We start from the raw sequence: 22,500 nt of genomic DNA, 5'->3' as shown, positions 1-22,500 counted from the left end.
TTTTGTGCCTCAACATTAATTGGAATGAAAACCGAAATTAGATAACAAGGCTCTCTCTCTCTCTCTCTCTCTCTCTCTCTCTCTCTATAGATATATATATATATATATATATATATATCTATATATATATATGGATGTATGTATGTGTATATATCCATACACACACACATATATATACATATAATTTAATAACCACATGTGGGTAGGAAGAGAAAGGAAAAAATAATCGTCGATATATTTCGAGCCGTTTCTGACGGTATGGGGCAGATGAATCTATTATATTTATTATATATATATGTATATTATATATATATATAATATCTATATATATATATATATAATATATATATATATAAACGCGATAAGCAGAAATTGAATGTGTCGATGTCTAATGAGCATGAATAACGTCTGGTGTGTATTGGTTCTCGAATAGATTTATGATGTGGTGTATCAGACAGGAGGAAACAAATCATAGGAACTGACGCCAAATTAGCGAAATTTATTGCCGAAGATTCAAGGGGGAATTTCCCTCCCGGGGGAAAATGGCGATGGATAAAAGCAGTGATTGTTTTGCAACAAAGGAAGCCAATTTGCAGAGTATTGCCAGGTGTTAGTAGGGCTCTTCTCGTCGGATTTGCTTAGTTGTAGTTTTCTGTAAAAGAAAGCTATTGAGATGGCTACTTGTCTGTCCGTCCTCACTTTTTCCTGTTTGCCCTCAGATCTTAAAGCTAGTGTGGCTAGAGGTCTGGAAATTGGTTTGCTGATCATCCACCTTCCAATCATCAAACGTACAAAATTGCAGCCTTCTAGCCTCAATAGTTTTTATTCTATTTAGGGTTAAAGTTAGTCATAATCGTGCGACTGGCACCGTCGGTGCCAACAACACAGGCCACGACCGTTGCAAGAATATTTTAGACGCTGCGAGTAGCAGTCAACACTGCCAGGGTTAATGATAAAATTTTGTTACATATTCTTACTATTTAAAACTTGTTAAATAATATTTAGGCATCCAAGTCTCGCTTGCTTATTGATTGGTTGATTTTAGAATGTTTGCAAGCTGAGGTGGGTATTTTTTATTGAATGTTCGCATGCTGAGATGGGTATTTTTTATATAATATATTTTTAAAGTCCAAATGTCATTGTTTGCAGAATTAATTTTGAAACTTTTAGACTTTTTGGTTCAATTTCGAACTTTTAGACATCCAAGACCAGTTGTTTATTGAATGACCCGAGTCTTTGAGCTTGTTGATTGATCGATTTTACCATTTTTTTTAAATGGTCTAAGAATTTTTGTATAATTTTACGCAACTGATGTTAAGAAGTAATTTATCATTGTCCCATTTTTAAATGGATTGTCGACTTGTTAACCCTGTTAAACACACAAGCACTTCATCAGTGTTAATGTGTTCTTTCGGAACCCATTCCTCTCTTGATTTATGACTCGAGGGGAATCATTTATTTATTAGAATGTTTGACAAAAACGCGTAAAGACGTGAAGATTATTATCATTGCTCTTTGTACCAGTCGCTCTTGCGATTCTTCTTCAAGAAGAATCGTTTAAATCCTTTGGTGAGAAACGTGAGCTATTTCCTTTGTTTTTTGTTTTTTTACTTGTTCATTTTGCATATATTTGCAGCCTAATTTTAGTGAATATTTAAAAAGTAACGTGTGTATAAGTGACAGATGCGCGCGTGCACACGTATACGCGCACACACATATACATGAATAGATGGTAAATATGTATATGTTTATACGTGTAGTTATAATATATATATATATATATATATATATAAGATATATATATATATATATATATATATAATACATTAATATATATATATATACTCTAATAAAAGGAGCCCATAAAAAACACCAAAATGTAGAGAGAAAAAGTACTATATTTCAGAGACTGCTGTCTCCTCTCTTCAGGTATATGAATGAGAAAAGTTTACAGAAAAGGTGGTATTTATACCAAGAGATTCGTCCACAAGTAAGCCAATTTAGGTCACCCCCGCTGATAATCTTCCTTTAATCTTCTTAAGCGTTGGTTGAATGAACACTGCGTCGACGATGTCCGATGTCCAATTCCCTTTTGAGATGTTTTCATTACCTGCATTCTCTTTTATTAAGGCCGATTCCATCATTTGACTCTTGTACCGGGCCAGTTGCTGCTATAAATTACACGTGACATATTCCAGTTTATTCTATGGTTATGTTCATTTATATGGTTGAAAATAGCCGAGTTCTGTTGTCCATACCTAACTGACCGTTTGTGTTGTATTAATCTCTGGGAAGTGATTTACCTGTAAATCCGATGTAAGATTGGTCACAGTCCTGGCATGGATCTCATATACCCAGAGTCTTTGGGCGATGTCTTTTGTTGGACGTTAATCAGGGATTTGGCTAAGGTATTTGGGTAGGTAAAATGCAAAAGGGTTGGATTTCCCAAGGGTGTGAGTTACTCTCTTAATCGTCTCCAGGTGGGGAATTTTATTTTATTGTTGGGTGTGCCTCTGGAATTCTGTTGTTACAGAACACTTTTACCAGTCATATATATATATATATATATTATATATATATATATATATATATATATATATAATATATATGATATAGTTTATAAATTTATGTATATATATATATATATATATATATATATATATATATATATGTATATATATATATATAATTTATTTGTATAGCGTTTTTTTTTACTATAACGGGCACACTGATACTTGATAAGTTTATCTGTAATGTGTGTGAAGTTAAAAAAAATCGCGCCAGAAATGTTTATTCACGACTAATGATATAATAATAGTAATAAAAACGTTTTCCATATCTGTTCACTACGACTTTTATGGTCAGGTAATGGCAAAACGCTGTTACCTCTCAGATGCTGTTCTACAGGGCTATAGAAATCTCCCGCCAGTACATTTATATTCTGAAGTCAAGGTCCCTTTAAGTAACTGGACGCTGTGTCGTTCTAGGTAGCTGTAGAAAGCGCTCGCCGTTGCATTTAGCTGTCACTATGTACGACGGATCGTTCTATGATGCTGCGTAAGTCTGTTGTTACTTCGTTGATGTTGTGAAGCAGGAAAATTTTGGAAATAACTGTACGCCAAACCTCTAATTGCAGGCATGACTGTAGACGTTTTTAGTCTTCTGTAAAAGAAAACTATTGAGGTGGCTTAGTCTTTCCGTCCACACTTGTTCTGTCCACCCTCAGATCATAAAAACTACTGATGCTAGAGGGCTGCGAATTGGTATGTTGATCATCCACCCTACAATCATCAAACATAACAAATTGCAACCCTCTAGCCCTAGTAGTTTTGATTTTTATTAAAGGTGAAAGTTAGCCATGAACGACTGGCCCGTTGCTGAAAGTTTCATGGGCCGCAGATCTCACAGCATTATACGCTGTACAGAAAACTCGATTTTCACTTGTTTGTATTTATCTAGGGACGCACGTAATATTTTTTTATCTTATTAGTAGAGTTAGTCTTTCGATATATATATATATATATATATATATATATATATATATATATATATATTATATATATATATATGTTGTAGTGTAATTGGGGTTTCTGCATTTTACCATGGCTCAAAGTTAAGGTCGTATTTGGATTTCAAAGGTTAAAAATAAATCAATCTGAGCGACAAATGATTATATATACAAGATACGGAGACTTCAGATAGCGCTCTCTCTCTCTCTCTCTCTCTCTCTCTCTCTCTCTCTCTCTCTCTCTCTCTCAAAAAAAGAAGTTGTGGATTATCTCAAAATAGCGCAGGTTGACGTGCCAGGATGAGGTCCAGATTGTACCTAATTTCTGGCCAGATGGCAAATACAAATTTGCCACCGGGGGGTGGGGGGGGGGCATTGCGTTTTACAAGTATACATTTTATTATTAACTGGTATAGAAAAAATCATTGGCAATTAGAAAGTAATTCATTGACTGGTTTCTCGGATACGACTTAAGGGTTACGGGCAGTCACAAGAAGCGTCCTAAGAACAATACATCTAAGACAAGAGCTTCCTAGGAACAATAAAAGACAAGAAGACCTTGCGAGAGAACTATTTAATTAGAAAAGCTTTTGGCGGACGTTCCATTTATCTTCGAGATGGGCGTCACGTCAAGTCGGACTGGTGGTGGGAGAGATCGCGGCCCAGGAATTTAGATGCTTGATACTAATTGATGCTTTTTTTTTTTGACATTGGAGAAGCTTTTCGGAAGATTTTTCTCTTTTCACTTTTTTTTATTCATATGGTGTACAGACGGCTAAACTTAACTTGCAAAGAATGAATCTCTCTCTCTCTCTCTCTCTCTCTCTCTTTCTAATCATCTATTTCTTGCTTAGGATTCCTGAGTTTTGGACACGCTTATTTACCCCTCCTCTCTCTCTCCTCTCTCTCTCTCTCTCTCTCTCTCTCTCTCTCTCTCTCTCTATTTATTGGTAGATTCCTGAGTTTTGTGGACACCTTTACTCTCTATCTCTCTCTCTCTTTCTTCTTCCTTTTCGCTCTCTCTCTCTCTCTCTCGTATCGCACTTTTGAGAGCCCACCGCAATTAATTTCACATTTCATTATTTTGCCATCCACAAGTAACTCCTTATATATCTTTGTCTATGGATTTATATTCTCTTTTATTTATTTTTTAGTTAATGCAAAAGAAAACATTGAGATGGCTATTTGTCTGTCTGTCTCCGCACTTTTTCGCCCCCTAGAACTTAAAAACTACTGAAGCTAGAAGTCTGCAAACTGGGATTTTGCTCATCCACCCTCCAATCATTAAACATATCAAATTGCAGTCCCCAGCCTCAGTCGATTTTATTTTAAGGTTTAAGTAAACATTATCGTGCGTCTAGCATCGCCGATTTTTTAACTTTAATTCTATTTTTTTACTTCTGAATTATTCGTTCTTTCAGAATAATTTTGTGAATTATTTTATCACTTCAAAATGCAGTTTAGTATTTTTCATTTTTTTGTCCTTTTCCTGCATCGTATCGAATTTTTATCTCGTTCTTGTGGCAGACAAATGTCGTCATTTGATACCTATGCTCCGCGATCCTTCCATTAAATCCTTGTTTAAATGAGCAGAAGTCCTTATCTCCTATCTAGTGGATTCCTCGGGCTGCCGCTCCTGAACTGAGCGAAATTAGTCATTCTCTCTCTCTCTCTCTCTCTCTCTCTCTCTCTCTCTCTCTCTCTCTCTCTCTCTCTCTCTCTGATTACAGACAACCCTCGTAATTCGTTTGTGGTTTTAACAGTAATTAGAAACTTTCAACTTCGCGAACTTTGGATGGATAAAGAGGGACGTATTGGTCGGTTTGTTGTATCAGTGGGAATCCAAGTAGCTTCGTCCTTGGCTCCGAAGCCACGTAAAGCCGTTGGTCCCGTTGCTGAATAACCACTGGTTTTCCATGCAACGTAAAAACACCATACAAACAAACAAACAAACAAGTCGCTGCGTCTAGAAATAGAATTGCCCACATACTTCGTTTGGGTCTTATGTACCACCTGGATTGTCTGAAATGGTTTATATATTTTCTCTTAATCGATACTTGGTTTAAAGAATATTTTTTTTCTTTCTTTCTTTTTTTGGTGTCGGGGTGAAAGGATTAAAATGTGTCTCACAAATTTCCTTTGACGTTTCTGGTTGTATGTAAAAATATTTTATTTTTGTTGGTTGAAGTTTTAGATTTTTTTATATATATTTTCAAAGATTCTGTTTTCATAACGTATCGGTATTGCTCTATTACTTGTCTGGCTGCTACTGCTTAGACAAGTGCAAATTAAATTGATACATTTCTTGCAAAATCTTCTAGAAGCTTGTGACTTTTAAGCAGAGATTGATAGAAAGTAGAACTTCTTCCGGGTTATGTGTAAATATTGTGAAACTTATAGCAAGTAGAGCTTGTACAAAGGATTTTGCTCAGAAAGTGTATTGTTTTTTAAATTCTGCGAATTCTGTTCAGAATGTTAACTCTTTTCAGCATGATTTTTTTTTTTTTTTTTTTTTTACTGAAATTTTTCTGTTGATTCTGTGTGAACAGTTCGAACCAAGTCGACTCAGAAACGAAGTTTTTTTTTTTTTTTTCCTCTTTCTCTTCTTAAGGAAAATTTGTGAATAATTTTTTTTTTTTCAGGAAGCGTGAATACAAAAATATACCATTCTCTAGCAGATATTGTCCAAAGAGAGTGAATTTTTCAAACCGCACAGGTTTTTTTTTTTTTCTTTTCGTCATCTCTGCCTCGGGAAGTTGTTTTTCGCCAGGCCCTGTACTGAAAGCACCCTTTTTTTTTTTTTTTTTTTTTTTTTTTTTTTTTTTTTTTTTTTCCCTGCGCGTTATACATAGGAATTGTGAATTACATTATTTTTTAACTTTGGTGTTTGCACACTTAAGAACTTGATCTCTGTCAATTCTGGGATTTATATTATCGATAAGTGTCGGATATGAACAGACCTGCTAACATCATGTTTTTTTTTTTTTTTAGGTATTGTGGAGGATAATAACGCCGCTTGTGTTTTTATTAGAAATAAAAAAAATTGTCTTAATGTAACCATATACGATATGAGTTTATTTATTTAATTTATTTTTTTTTTACTGTTTCGTAAGCAGCTATAGTAGATTCACATCAATCGTGGATTTGATGTCTAGTCAGGTACCTTACGACGGTCCTGATTGGGTGTTGATAAGCCAATCAAAGGACTGGAAAATCTCAGTCTGTTTCGAGAGTTCACAAAGCCAGGATGTATGTTCCACCACTCCTGAGGGATAAGTCTTTCAAAAGTATCCCTCAGGAGAGGTAGAACATACACCCTGCAAATATATGAAGTCTCGAGAGTGGGAGTTTTCAGCCCTGTCATTGGCTTATCAGCAGCCAATCAGGAGCGTCGTAAGGGACTGACCCAGACATCAGATGCACGGTTGATGTGAAACTACTATGGTAAACAAATGCTAAAATCCTGGGTTAGCTGATAGATTTTTCTTCGCAAGTGCCACCCATGGTTTCCCATTCGACGTAGAGATTTCCCAAGCTTTGCAGCCCATTAAAAGAAAAAAAGCGAAGTTTTGCAATTAGGAACAAAGAACGAACATCATATATAAAGTTTGTCACTTTGTTGATAGTCGTGGGGCCTTCTGATGAGACTTTTACGGAAACTTTGAAAAGGGTATTACTAGTTGAAAGTATGATGCCAACTCCTCCAGTGAATTCCCTCGACTCGGGAGATTTACGCTTTCGTGTTGATTTTCGTTTGAAGCTTCAACTGTTAATCCCTTCACTTTCAGAAGTTTCCTTAATGCTCGTAAAATTTTCCGTCAAGTTGATGAACCCTGAAAGCGCCGTATTTCATTATAAATGAAACTTGACCTTTTAATGTGAAAGTTAAGCCTGTCGACAGGCTGCCAGTTGTCACTTGTGCACAACTGAGAGCGGACATTCTCTTTTTCATTTTACGCTAATTTATTATATTCCTCACTCTGATTTTTTTAGTTTTCTGTGACAACTGATAGCCTGACAGACTTAACTTTCACATAAAAGGGTAAAGTTTCATTTATAATGAATGGCAGCGCCATTCAGGGTTCATCAACTTGACGAAAAAGAAAATTATTGAGATGGCTATTTATTTGTCCGTCCGCACTTTTCCTGTCCGCCCACAGATCTTAAAAAACTATTGAGGCTAGATGGATGCAAATTGGTATGTTGATCATCCACCCTCCAATCATCGAACGTACCAATTTGCAGCCCTCTAGCCGCATTAGTTTTTATTGATTTAAGGTTAAAGTTAGCCAAGATCATGCGTCTGGCAACGTTATAGGACATGCCACTAGCGGGCCATGGCTAAAAGTTTCGTGGGCCTTGGGCTCATACGGCATTATACGCTACACGAAAAACTATTTCGCCGAAGAAACTTCTGCGCATTTTTTACTCGTTTACAGTGAATATCTCTGGAAGGTAGCAGGTTTACCGCTTGTTGAGGGGTGAGGGCTAATGTTACATGTGGTTGACTGTTATTGTTGAAATGTGACTTTTATTGTTTGGACCTGACTGCTGTTGAAGTAACGTCCAACATCTTTTATTTATCAATTTTTCCCCTCATTTCTCTTTCTCTTCCACATTAAACAATGTCTGTGAACTTGTTCGTTTTCATGTCTTTTGTTTTTAGAAGCTATCAGTGGCGTAAGTAACTAGGGTGTTTGGGAAGTGGGGGGCGGTCCTGACTGGGCCACACTTTGGGGGAGGGGGGGAGATAGGGGGCACTCTGGCGTCTTTTGAGCAGGTGTGGTCTAGCATAATTCTAGATTTCTTCGCAAATTTCGTTGCCGAAGGAGGCTGCCTTGAGCTTCTGCAGTTCATTCAACAGTTGAACCTTGATATCTGTGTTCCAAATATTGTTGTAATGCTGGGATTGTTCCTAAAACCGTCGGAATAAGTGTTGCCAGTTGTGGGAGAAGCTTCTCCAAGCTAAGACTGATCAAAACACTATGTAAGATCAAACATGAGTCAGCTCAGATTGTCAAACCTCACGATATTGTTAACAGAGCATGAAATGACTAAAAAGTTGGTCTTTGATGTTATCTGTCGGCGAATTGACTTCTAACAAGGCTCGTAGGGTTCCTTGGTCAATCTGCCGTGTTTTGTTTTTGGTTTAGCTTTATGTAGTAAAATCAGTGACTGAGATGCTAAGGCTTAATTTTCATCTCTTAAGCACTTTTTAGCACTGGAATAGGGCGACACTTTCAGTCTTGCCCGGATGCCACCAACGCTATTTACGCCAATGGAAGATTCGATTCCCGTTTCATTTAGTCGAATATCCCGTCAAGTGTCCTTCATATCGAAATGCAGAGACTAATGTGCAGATAAAACTAATTATTATTGTTTAAAATATGTTTTTAATGTGGTGTGTAAGAGCACGATAACCGTAATGGCCGAGTATCGGGAGATTTGATAGTTTTTTTATATATATTATTTAAAGTGGAATACCTCAGATCTTTTTCCTCCATCTGTTGAAATGTTGATTGCAAAATGAATACACCCACACGCCCTCTCTCTCTCTCTCTCTCTCTCTCTCTCTCTCTCTCTCTCTCTCTCTCTCTCTCTCTCTCTCTCTCATCAAAGAGATGTGCTTAATTTATGTCTTGCTTTGATTGACAGAGGGGAAAGTGCTATTGTAGTTTAGTTAGTGTACGTCAGTGTCTTCAACAGTCTGTGGTTTTCTCGTTATATTGTTTCAAGCAAACATCCGTATTAGTACGTTTATTTCAGTCAGTAAATCAATTGTAAAGCATTTTACAATTTATGCATCAAGTAGAATTGTGTCTTTGGGGATTTGACAGCATTCGTAATCAGCATCATAGAATTAATTTTATCTCGACAATTCAGTGAATTTTTAACCGAGAACCTAGGGAATTTCTAGACATTAAGTCAATAGACAAAAGACTTCTCGGGTTAGTAATCTCACAATAACGACACTTTTTTACAAGTTTCTCCTTTATTATTATTGTCATATTAAATGTATTGTCATCATCAGCCTTTCAGCCATAGTATCTTTACTTCGGTCCTTTATTATGTTCAGATTCATATGTATATTTACTGCTTAATTACAGGCGTTACATTTCCGCTCGCGAGAGCTATTGAACTGTGTGTGTTTGTTGCCTGAATAAATGAGTAAGCTGTAAACTCTGACCCTTATTCATTCCCTTCTCTACAAAGGTCCCAGTGTTTGGCCTGTGGCTTGAATTTTATATTCCATTCAACAAAGTCTAATTGTCAGAGGAATCTGGAGATCGAGGTCCCTCCCAAATCCCGCTTGCCGCCGTCGACGGCGATCTTTCATCGCATCTTCATTAACCCTGGTCAGCTTAATGACTTAATAATTAATTAACTCGTTCGCTGCTCCATTTGATTCCCTAGAGATTGAGCACGAGTTATCAGCCCAGGTCGTATTTGTCGGCAATCCACATACACATGAAATATATATATATATATATAGATATATATATATATATATATATATATAGATATATATATATATATATATATATTAATATTTGTGAATTGAAGCTTTTGCGGATTTAGTGGTGAACGTGCTGCTTTAGTCATACAGTCATGTTTTTTGTGTTGTTACAGTATTTTTGATGTAAGGCCCGCCATACATCTAAAAACTGAAGTGCATTTTTCTCACCTTAATTAAAATGACTTTTTTTCTGAGTCTTTTTAACGAGATTTCTTTTCTAAGGGTGCAGTGACGCTCGTTGTGACAACAGTGAAATTAACGTGAGCTAGCTTTAGTTAGGTCATGAGAGTAAACCATATTCCTTTTCTTCCAAAATATCGTAAAACAATGAAAATTTTATTCAAGTTATGTACATTTGGTTTTCACGTCAGTCTTCTTAAAAGTCTCATGAGAGACAGCGTTTAATGCTGAATGAAACAATAAGCCACGGCCCATGAAACCCTCAGCCGTAGCCCATAAAACCCTCAGCCAAGACCCGGTGGTCGCATGTGCTCGTGGCACCTATAGCTGTGCCAAACGCACGATCATACTACCTTTAACCTTAGGTAAAATGAAAACTATTGAAGCTAGAGGGCTGCAATTTGCTGTTTGAGGACTGGAGGGTGGATGATCAACATAACAATTTGCAGCCCTCTAGCCTCAGCAGTTTTGAAGATCTGAGGACCAAAACAAAAGTAGCCGTCTCAATCGTGTTCTTTTATAGAAAATCAAAAACAAGACATGGAGTGTCCCCGTACACTCTTTGAAATGCAGATAATCTATTAAAAATTCAATGATTTATATGTGTCTTGCATCCTTTATTAGTACTGCGCAATTAGCAAGCCTTTTTTATTATTTAATGCAACCTTGAATATAAATTTACAACTATGAAACTGGAATGCCTTAAGCAGTGCGGATTAAGTCAGTTGAGGTCTTAGGTACGTTCAGTGCAGGTCTTCCATGTTAAGAAAATCCAGTGAGACAAGGATTCATTGTTAGGGAGTGAATCATTTATTTCCCCAGTAGTTAAAGGTGGATTAGAAATACCTCACTGGGGAAATATTTTTTCCCACCTTAAATGAGGGAGGAACCAGAAGTCATTTTCCCCCCATTAAGTGAGGGAGGAACAGAAGTACTTTGTCCCCCATTGAGTGAGGGAGGAATAGAAGTAATTTGTCCCCCCATTAAGTTAGAGAGGAATAGAGGTAAGTTTTCCCCCTTAAATGAGGGAGGAACAGAGGTAATTTTTCCCCCATTGAGTGAAGGAGGAACAGAAGTAAGTTTTCCCCCATTAAATGAGGGAGGAACAAAAGTAAGTTTTCCCCCATTAAGTGAGTAGGAAGAGAAGTACGTTTTACCCCATTAAATGAGGGAGGAACAGTAGTAATTTTTTCCCCCAATGAGTGAGGGAAGAACTGATGTAATTTGTCCCCCATTAAGTGAGGGAGAAATAGAAGTGATTTGTCCCTCATTAAGTGAATAAGTAGCAGAAGTAATTTCTCCTCCATTAAGTGTGGGAATAACAGAAGTAATTTTTCCTTCATTGTTGGAGGAACAGAAGTAATTTTCCCCCCATTAAGTGAGGGAGGACCAGAAATATATCCCGGGGGAAGTAATTTCATTCCCCTGTAAGCAATTAAGGAACCATAGAGATCTCGTTGTAAATACTAGTTGTTCCCCCCCCCCCCCCCCCCGCCCCCCCCCCCCCCCCCCCCCCCCCCCCCCCCCCCCCCCCCCCTTTGAGCGCAAGTAATTTAATCCTCCCCCTTTCCCTCCCTCAGTAATTAATGCATTCTCCTTTGCAGTTGGATGATTTGAAGTGTTGATCTCGTCGCCGCTTGGCGCAACTGTTGCTTGAATTCCCCTGACAACGAAATTCCTTCTGCGCGACATTCCAGAGCTTGGATTTCTTGGTGGAGAGTTCCGCTGAACTCTGACTATCCTCAGCGGGGATACCCTTTCGTCCCCCTGAACTCTGAGTGTCCTCAACAGGAATATCCTTAGAGTCCCCCTGAACTCGGAATGTCCTCAACAAGAATATACTTCGAGTCCCCCTGAACTCTGATTATCCTCAACGGGAATATCCTCAGAGCCCCCCTGAACTCGGAATGTCCTCAACAGGAATATCCTTTAGAGTCCCCCTGAACTCGAATAATCCTTTAGATTCCCCCTGAACGGAATATCCCTTTTAGTCCCCCCTGAACTCGAATTTTTAGTCCTGAATCGGAATCCTTTAGTCCCCCTGAACTCGGAATATCCTTTAGAGTCCCCCTGAACTCGGAATATCCTAGATTCCCCCTGAACTCGGAATATCCTTTAGTCCCCCTGAACTCGGAATATCCTTTAGAGTCCCCCTGAACTCGGAATATCCTAGAGTCCCCCTGAACTCATCTTTAGAGTCCCCCGGAACTCGGGAAATTCCTCAACAGGTATCCTTTAGAGTCCCCCTGAACTCGGAATATCCTTTAGAGTCCCCCCGAACTCGATCCTCAACAGGAATATCCTTTAGAGCCCCCTGAACTGGAAGGAATCCCAACAGAATATCCTTTAGAGTCCCCCTGAACTCGGAATGTCCTCAACAGGAATATCCTTTAGAGTCCCCCTGAACTCGGAATGTCCTCAACAGGAATATCCTTTAGAGTCCCCCTGAACTCGGAATGTCCTCAACCAAGGATCCTTTAGAGTCCCCTGAACTCGGAATGTCCTCAACAGGAATATCCTTTAGAGTCCCCCTGAACTCGGAATGTCCTCAACAGGAATATCCTTTAGAGTCCCCCTGAACTCGGAATATCCTCAACAGGAATATCATTGAACATGAATTTTCTATATTGCATAATACCTATAACACCCCTTTACTGAACACAACTCCTCCTCTGCCGCGTATTTAATGCGAGTTTCCCTTTGACGCGAGTTTTCCTCTTCACACCGAATAATTCTCCCAACGCAAGAGTTCTCTGTGTTTGATTAACAGCATCAGGAGCAGAGACGACGCGATTTATAAAAGTAAATTAATGGTGCTTTTGGTGTAACTCGCAGGCATTGACCGTAATTCATTTATCGCGAGACTTGTCACCGACCGCAGTTTCATAATTGCATTTCTTGTCCCCCGAATCCTGCGAAGGAATGTCTCTCTCTCTCTCTCTCGTTCCCGCTCTTGGTTTTCATTCTCGTTGTTTATCTGTGGTTTTATATTATTTCGCTCTTGCTTTTAATTCTCGTTGTTTATCTTTGGTTTTATTTTATCTCGCTCTTGCTTTTAATTCTCGTTGTTTATCTTTGGTTTTATTTTATCTCGCTCTTGCTTTTAATTCTCGTTGTTTATCTTTGGTTTTTATATTATCTCGCTCTTTTATTAAATTTTCGTTGTTTATCTTTGGCTGAATATTATCTCGCTCTTGCTTTTAGTTCTCGTTGTTTATCTGTGGTTCTATATGATCTCTCTCTTGCTTTTAATTCTTCTTGCTTATCTTTGGTTTCATGCATATTCAAAGATGTTCGCGTTTATTTCACGGGTTTTGGCCAATAGTCGGAATTGATTTTGATTCTAAGGTACTACATTTCGTTTTGTATTTTTGCTTACTCAGGGAGTAAGCTTACAAACTATTTTATTGTTGTTGTTGGAGGAGGAGGAGGGGGCTGGGTTAGGGAAGCTTAAAATGGGATGAAAAATGTATTTCGCTTTAAGCTAAAGATACAGGAATTATAGGATAGGATATTTATGATTTCTGTATTAGAATGAGAATGTAAGAAAAATAAATAACGTGCATGTCAAACAGTACAGAGAGAAAAAATTCTAATGAAATTTAGTGTACTTATTTTAATTTTCGTTGATGAAACAACGCTCTATTTGACTGTAGATTTTAGCCAGCCCCCTGAGTAAGCTGGAGGTGGAATCATGCCTTGTTTGGGTTTATCGTGGCGAAAAGTGTTCCTGATATCGCTGAGCCTGCTATGTGTGTATGAACTAGTTATTGTGGAATTTTTCTGCCTATGGATGGTGTACTGAACAGTTTTGTATTGTATGGAGCCAACCGTCGTCAAGAGAAATGCTTTTATGATAAATAAAAAAGATTTTACACTTGTAATTTTGTACGCGTATTTACAGTTGATATACGAATAAATGTGTGTTTGTTTATATATAATGAAAATATTAAAAGAAAACTAGAGAGAATTGTTGAGGAATATGGTTTTTCTGCCTCCCCTTAACTGCCTCCTCCTCCTCCTCCTCCTCCTCCTCCTCCTCAGGTGCTCTTCGCTAAACAAAGTTAAATCTTGAAAGTGTTGAATTCGGGAATACCAGGGGTCACAGATGTAGGACACTCAAGAATCTGGAACGCCAGTTCCTGACAACTCTCCGTCGAGTCACACTGGAATTTTAACGTTCCTGGAATCTAAATTAGGATCCGGAATGTCTATGCTTTCTGGGCTTTTATTCCGACTGAGCTTGTAGTTTCCCCGTGTAGGGTTTGCTTCGTTGGAAGCGGATCTCTCTCTCTCTCTCTCTCTCTCTCTCTCTCTCTCTGTGTGTGTGTGTGTGTATGTGTGTCACTCCATCCGCCTTTATGGATTAATTTAGATGTTTGGCAAACATTTTGACGTTGACCGGGGCGCGTCCAAGTAGGAAAATTGAAGTAAATGAATATTTATGACATAAACAGTGTCATAATAAGTAAATGAATATATATGACATATAAACAATGTCATAATTCCAGTTTTGGCTCCTGAGAGACACAGACAGAGTAGACGAGAATGAGACCAGATTTTTTTTTTTTTTTTTTCTTCTTCCTATTGACACCTGGATGCTTTCTCAAGTCACTGAAAATAGACTTGAAACAGTTGCAGTAGTCGCTTCTGTTTTGACTTAGCTAGAGCATGAAATAAAATGGGGTGGCTGGATTTTCTTCTCTGCACTTTGCGGATGTCGCGCGGCTGCAGTCCTTAATATTCTTAAGTAGATTTATTTAAGAAGGTTGGCTGTTTTAAAAGATCTTGGAAGCTCCCACTTTAGGACCCAAAATCCCATTTATTTGTGCGGGACTCTCGACTCTAAGGCGCCCTTGAAAAGCACCGAGTCCACTTCAAGTGTACAGAGTTAAGGGACTTCAGTTCCAGTTATTTGCGAGATTATTTTGTCCTTTTCTACTTAGAATGAATCTCTCTCTCTCTCTCTTCTCTCTCTCTCTCTCTCTCTCTCCTGTAAGATTTTTTGTCGTGCGGTGTTTTAGATGATTTTTTTTTTTTTGGCTTGGCGTGATATTGTTCACAAACAAAAATATGAAATTGACTTCCTTTTATTTTGGCGTTTTCCATTTTCATTTATATAAAAGAAAGGTTGAAGATAACTTCTGGTACATTTTTCCTTTTAGCACAGAGATTAACCATTGCTAAAAGATTGCTTGTTTTATGAATACACAAAACACACACACACACAGACTTATTTTAAAAAAATACGCAACGCAGGCGCTAGATCCGTGATTCCTAACAAGTAAATTCCTGGTAAACACGATTACTCAGGGAAGAGATCTGTCATATATGTGTGCTTGTCAACGCGGTACATTCAGCCAGAATCTTGAAGAAGGATCTCTCAGGATTTAATATCCCGTCTCACATGGTGACATTCTTCTTTCATTTGCCCCGAGTGATGCTGAACTCAAGTCCCCTTAGAGGGCGATTAGTGCCCTCCTTGCACGTCACGGAGCACTGTAGGCATTAAAAAAAAGGTGTTTTTCTATCTGCCCTCTGATCTTAATCACTACTGCGGCTAGAGGGCAGCAAATTTCCATGTTGAATCATCAAACATATTAAATTGCAGCCCTCTAGCCTCAGCCGTTTTTATATGGCCAGCTGAAAGTTTCATGGGCCGCGGCTCATACAGTGTTATACCACCAAATAAAATGGTGGCCTTGATTATATACGCTGTACAGAAAACTCGATCGCATTTTTTACTTGTTTAATCTTTCATTTTAAATCTCTCTCTCTCTCTCTCTCTCTCTCTCTCTCTCTCTCTCTTCTTTTTCCATCTTTTCTTTTTTCATTTCTCTCTTTATATCTTTTTCTTTTTTTTCTCTATCTCTCTCTCTCTCATATCTTTTTTAATCTATCTCTTTTTTTTCTTTTTTCCATCTCTCTCTCTCTCTGTATAACCTCTTAAAACTGTTACTTTATGCAACTCTCTCTCTCTCTCTCTCTCAGTTTCACCTTGAGATCGTTGTAGTAATGTCGTCTCATCTATTTCCTGGACCTCTTTATCTTGCTGTCCAACCGCTCCAACTTCCTCTTTTCACTGTCTTGCGCGATAAATTGCCGCCTGTGCCCCGGTTAATGTGGCCTCCTAGCTTCAATTTCACTCTCCATTCTTTCACTTATTCATTCTTGCACGCACCATCTCACCATCTTCATTCTTTCACTAATTCATGCACTCACCATCTCCATTCTTTCAGTAATTTATTCTTGCCCTCACTATCTCCATTCTTTCACTAGTTCATTCTTGCACTCACCAATCATCTCCATTCTTTCACTAATTCATTCTTGCACTCACTATCTCCATTCTTTCACTAATTCATTCTTACACTCACCATCATCTCCATTCTTTCACTAATTCATTCTTGCACTCACCAATCATCTCCATTCTTTCACTAATTCATTCTTGCACTCACCATCTCACCATCTTAATTCTTTCACTAATTCGTGCACTCACCATCTCCATTCTTTCAGTAATTCATTCTTGCACTCACCAATCATCTCCATTTTTTCACTAATTCATTCTTGCACTCACCAATCATCTCCATTCTTTCACTAATACATTCTTGCACTCACCATCTCCATTATTTCACTAATTCATTCTTGCACTCACTATCTTCATTCTTTTACTAATTCATTCTTGCACTCACCATCTTCATTCTTTTACTAATTCATCCTTGCACTCACCATCACCAAGAACTGTGATACAGATGATGATGAAAATTAGACAGAGGTGGTCTCAAAATCATTTGGTTTCCCGTTACTTGCAGTAAATAGAAGTATGAAAAAGCCCAAGTTTTATTTTATGTAATTGTGTTTCTCACTCGAAGTAAAGTATCACAAACTAAAAAGTAAAAAAACTTCGGTCCAATCGAGTTTTCTGTACAGCCAATGCTGCATATAATCAAGGCCACCGAAAATAGATCTATCTTTCGGTGGTCTCTGCTGTATGAGCCGCTGCCCACGATACTTTAACCACTGGCCCAGTGGTGACCTGTCTTATATAGTTGGTAGAAGTACGATCACGGCTAACTTTAACCTTTAATAAAATAGAAATTACTGTGGCTAGAGGGCTGCAATTTGCTGTGTTTTATAATTAGAAGGTGGATGATCAACATACCAATTTGCAGCACTCTAGCCTCCGTAGTTTTTAAGATATGAGGCCGGATAGAAAAAGTGCGAACGGACAGAACAGACGTGGAAGAAATGTTTTCACTTGCCGTAAAATGCTATTTTTTCTTGGGAAATATTCGTAATTAATAGATACCTTGGCTCATAATTCGACGGCAGTATATGTTTTTTTTTTTTTTTTTTTTTTTTTTTTTTTTTTTTGTGTGGGGTGGGAGGGGAATGGTAGGTGAATGGTGGGACAGCTGTAGTGGCAGTATTGCGGTATGGAGCTTTCGTTCCTCCTGAGGGGACCTGTGAGAGACTTTCCTTCACTTTTCAATCGACAATAAAATCTAAAGCACGAAATCCAGTGATGCTCCTTTATTTGAAGCCTCTCAGTCTCTTTAATTGGAATTCTTTCCGATATTAAGTTTTCCGTCTTTAGACTTTCGTCCTCCATGCATATTTTGGCCTTTTGCAGGCACACCCGTATTGTCGTCAATAATTGTGCTGAATGACTGACGTAAGTGCATTTCGTATATGTTGTACCCAAGATTTTAATATCCTTAAAAGACAGTTTGTGTCTAAATAACCTTTTTAAGTTGCAACAAGGCGTGATTCGACCTCCAGATTATTTGGGGTGCCTGCTAAAATCTACGGTCAAGTAGAGCATTGTTTCACCAACGAAAATTAAAATGAATACGCCATATTTTAATAGAAATATTTTCTTCTTTATTGTTTAACATGCACATTATTTATTTTTACATTTTCATTCTCATGAATAAATCATAAATATGCTATCCTAAATTTCCCGTATCTTTAACTCAACGCGTAAGACCTTTTTCTGTTTTTTTTTTTTTTTTTTTTTTTTTTTTTTTTTTTTTTTTTTCTTTCCATAGACCCTATCTTACTCCCCAACAAGAAGAAGAAGACCACAAGAAAGTATTTTGTAGAGCTAAAATTACTTGTTATAAGTCTTCCTTTCACTCCAATAGTATTGTGTTGTAAGGGCATATTTGTTAAGCGAGAAAGCACTGCACATTGATCGCCAGAGGGGATTTTGGTCAGAGACTAAACCATGCAGTCCGAATTTCGTGTAGAGCTCGGCGATATTTATTGTAGTGACCGGTGGGGATGGACAGCCCATTGCTCTTCATAGCCATGCAACTTTGGCAGTGCTGGAAGTTTTATTGCCACTTGCCGTTTGGAAAAGTCTCGTTTTCTGTTTGAAAAGTTCCCTCTATGACGTTTTATGTTTTAGGGCCTTCCGATCAGGCAGTCGATTTAGGATTTTAAAAAGGGACATCTTTGCCAAGAGGAGGACGTTCGTGTTCGCGTGTGTAGTTTCGGGCGGATGCCTCCATACTTGTGTATGTAGGCAGACACTATATTATTGTTATTATTTTTATTATTTCAGTAATGAAACCTATTCATAAGGAACAAGCACGCCAAAGGGAACTCTGACTTGAAATTCATGCTTTCAAAGAATGTTGGTTTCAGCCAACCCCACCGCTAAAGGACACCCCCCACCCCCCCCCCAAACACACACACACACACACACACACTACAGCAGTAACTGATCACAATACAGAGCCAGTGATTTTTCACGGCCCTTGGGGAGACTCGAACTCGCCACATCTGAGTGGCATTCCATGACGCTAACCACTAAACCAGCCTTGTTAATATTTAATTAAAGATGGTAATTAATACTCAAATATGATTAAGAAGGCATATGCCTGTCTCTCTGTCACCACCTCGTAGTAAAACCGCCAGCTTGGAGGGGGCAGGGTGGAGGGTGGCGGGAAGCCAAATAAAATGTAAAAAATACTTTAGTTTTACCACTTGATGGTAATCAAAAATGGCAGGATTTTAAAAGTTATCCTTCACTGTGTTGATGGAGAATTTCTCTCTCTCTCTCTCTCTCTCTCTCTCTCTCTCTCTCTCTCTCTCTCTCTCTCTCTCTCAGCCAGGTATTAATTAAATTTGGACAAAGGCTTTCACCAAAGTTGAAATCGAATGAATATTTTAGCAATGATCGCTTTCAAGTTTGAGGATCAATATCCTTTTGTTCCATAAGGTTAATTGAGATGGGTATCGCGGCATATTAAATATGTGCTTTCATTTGAATATTATATTATGTGCTTTTTATCCTCCCGTGAGATTCTCGTTGTAGGCTATTTTTCCCCAACTCACATTTCTAGAAGACGTCCAGATGATATATGGTGGATTTTTCAGCGTCCGTTTGCCTCCTTGCTTACATTATAGGATTCCCCCATAAATTTGTATTTTCGTTTTTGTTCTACCGTGTCCGAATTCTACAAAGGAACATGAAAACTTTAATTATATCTCAGCCATTTTGTCAGACTCGTCAACATTTTCAATTATTGGAGTTTTAAAATTCGTGAAGAAATTAAATTATTTTTATAAAATATGAAAATAAATAAGTCATGAAAAAGCAAAAACACTTTGAGGCGTATAGTGAATTTTGAAAAGTACGAATTTTTAAATCTTACTTAACTTATCCTGATTTTTATCATTATTTTTATCTATTTTTTTTCTTATCTTTTATCGTTTATATCTTTTTTACTTACTTATCCCACACCATAACCTATTTGGTCCCAGTGCTTGGACTATGAGAGCTGATAATCAGCTCAGTGTTAGGGTAATAATAATAATAATAATAATAATAATAATTGACTTATGTTTCAACGAAATGAAGATGAGTGATTGAAGGTAATAGCATTCTAATCTTTCAGCCCAGCCCTCGAGAGCTGATATAATCAGCTTTGTGGTGAGATTTAAAATATTTTGTAACAAAAATGATCATAATTCACTTCTGTTTTCACCGAAACGAACAGAAACGATTGAAGACAGCATCAGCGTGTGCGTCAGAAGGTGAAGGGCGTGAGAGACAACTTGAAAATAACGGAGAGGCTGTTTTTGAAAAGGAAGGAAAGAGAAGGCCAGAGGCGCTAATTATACTCAGAGAGTGGTCCTGAATTCAAGTTGCTAACGGAGGCCAGAAGGAGCCTAATTGACGCAGGATATAAAGCCCAGAGTGCTTCCAAGTCTCTCTCTCCTCTCTCTCTCTCTCTCTCTCTCTCTCTCTCTCTCTTCTCTCTCCTAAGACTTGCATCCATCTCCTTGACAGGGTTTGCTAGGTGTGAAAATGTGATCTGGAGGATTTTCATGTCTTTCTCACTGATTTTGTTTTCAGAGACGATTCACTAACATTCGGAGTTAGGTAACCGTTGATTACTCCACATACGAAATCGTAGCTTCATATGTTATCTGGTCCGCTGGTATGGTCCCTAGCGTCGTGGTATGCCACCCAGATGTCGATAGTTCGCGTCTCCCCCAGGGCGATGAAAATTCACTGGTGCTGTATCACGATCAGTCACTGCTGCAGTGTTTGGGGGTCTTTAGCGGTGGGAGGTTGAAATCAATATTCTTTGAAAGCTTGAATTTCGAGTCTATAGCCCCTTTAGTGTGCTTGTTCCATGTAATTGGTTAAATCTACGAATAATAATAAATCAATAATAATATAGTAATAATAATAATAGGAAAAATACATATTTCTTTTGAATTTGGTTATGTTTCTCTACAAAGGGAACAAGATTTATCCCAACATCTTAATAGATAGAGGTATTGTATTCTTTTCTTTTTGACGATGTTAGTGATGTGGATACAGAAGACAGGAAATCCTCAGTTTTAAATACTGATTTGAGTATTTGTGCTCTGCTTTTGGTGGCTCATTGCCGTTCAATATCTTCATTTATTATATAAATATAAAATATATATATATATATATATATATATATATATATATATAATATATATATAATATATGTGTGTGTGTAATATATATATTATATCATATATATATATATATATATTATATATATATATATATATATTTTATAATATGTGTATGTGTGTGTGTGTATTCATAATGTCTTTCTCAGTTTTGGGGTTTATTTTTACGCACACGGTCACTGATATTTCTAATGCCTACATTCACATACAAATTCATGTCATTTTTCATTGTGCAATCAGAACGTACACTTATTTTGAATAATAATACTGAAACATCATTTTATGAAAATTAATAGTTTTTATGTATGTATGTATGTATGTTTGCTTGCTTGCTTGTATCGTGCAGTATGCAGACTTGAAGAAAATGCCCTCTTTGCTTGGCCCGCCCAGGTTAATTAGATTTTCAGATATATTTCATGTCTCTGGCACAATTTCATATCTTTCCTATCTTTTGACTGAGATGATTGTTTTTATGCTGAGAAATGAGATACCACAAGTCCCATTTTTAAGAATTAAGACGTGTTAATCATATTAATGAAACAAGCTAGGTATTTATTTGACCAAAATAAATAAATATTTTAACACTATTTTCACTCTCAGTCAATAAATTTTCTTCTGTTTCAGGTAAGTGGAATCCTGAGCTTACACGTGAGTTGACTGGCGATTATTTTATTATTAAAATATTATTATTATTATTATTATTATTATTTTATTATTATTATTATTATTTTATTATTATTATATTATTATTAAGAAATACTCACAGTAGCATGAATCTTGAAATGGAGAAACAGTTCCACACTTATATTTGTTTACATATATTTGAAGATAACGTTTCTGTACAGATTTATCTCTAATATATGTGCATATACATAACTGTGGATTGTTTCTCTATTATAATCATTATTATTATTGTTATTATTACTACCACACTTGCATTTTTCATAATTTTTTGTTGATTAGTTTATCTAGATATGTAGATAGTTATTATTTTTCTTATTCTTATTATTGTTGGTTTTGCCATTATTATTATTTTAATTGTTGCTTGATTTACCGCCTTCCCTGTAGTTGGAATTTTATTTCATTTATACTCGCTTTGCTTTTGTTGGGAAGCGGATTCTGTATAGTTTTGGTTACTCCTGATTTTTGCACATCTCGGGTATCTCTATTTACTTTTTACTCAACCTTCGGCTGGCAAGAGCCATGGAACACCACTGACTCGTTTTGAAGTTTCTCTCGTTTGCTCATTGGCCTTCAGAAAGAGATAATTTAGAATTCCCTTGTTTTAACAGAGCAGTTTAATTCGGTCCTTTGTATCCCCTTTAATCTT

General features: G+C 37.3%; 1 long non-coding RNA gene across 1 annotated transcript in view; it reads left to right on the top strand.

Annotated features, from left to right (window-relative positions):
• The window catches only part of LOC135213688 (uncharacterized), a 488,275-nt gene that overhangs the window by 144,471 nt on the left and 321,304 nt on the right, over positions 1–22,500 (top strand). The window lies entirely within an intron of this gene.

The sequence above is a fragment of the Macrobrachium nipponense genome, chromosome 43 (assembly GCF_015104395.2).
Source record: "Macrobrachium nipponense isolate FS-2020 chromosome 43, ASM1510439v2, whole genome shotgun sequence".
Lineage (NCBI taxonomy): Eukaryota > Metazoa > Arthropoda > Malacostraca > Decapoda > Palaemonidae > Macrobrachium > Macrobrachium nipponense.
The sequence above is the reverse complement of the archived record's forward strand: the minus strand, read 5'-3'. Positions and strand labels throughout refer to the sequence as shown.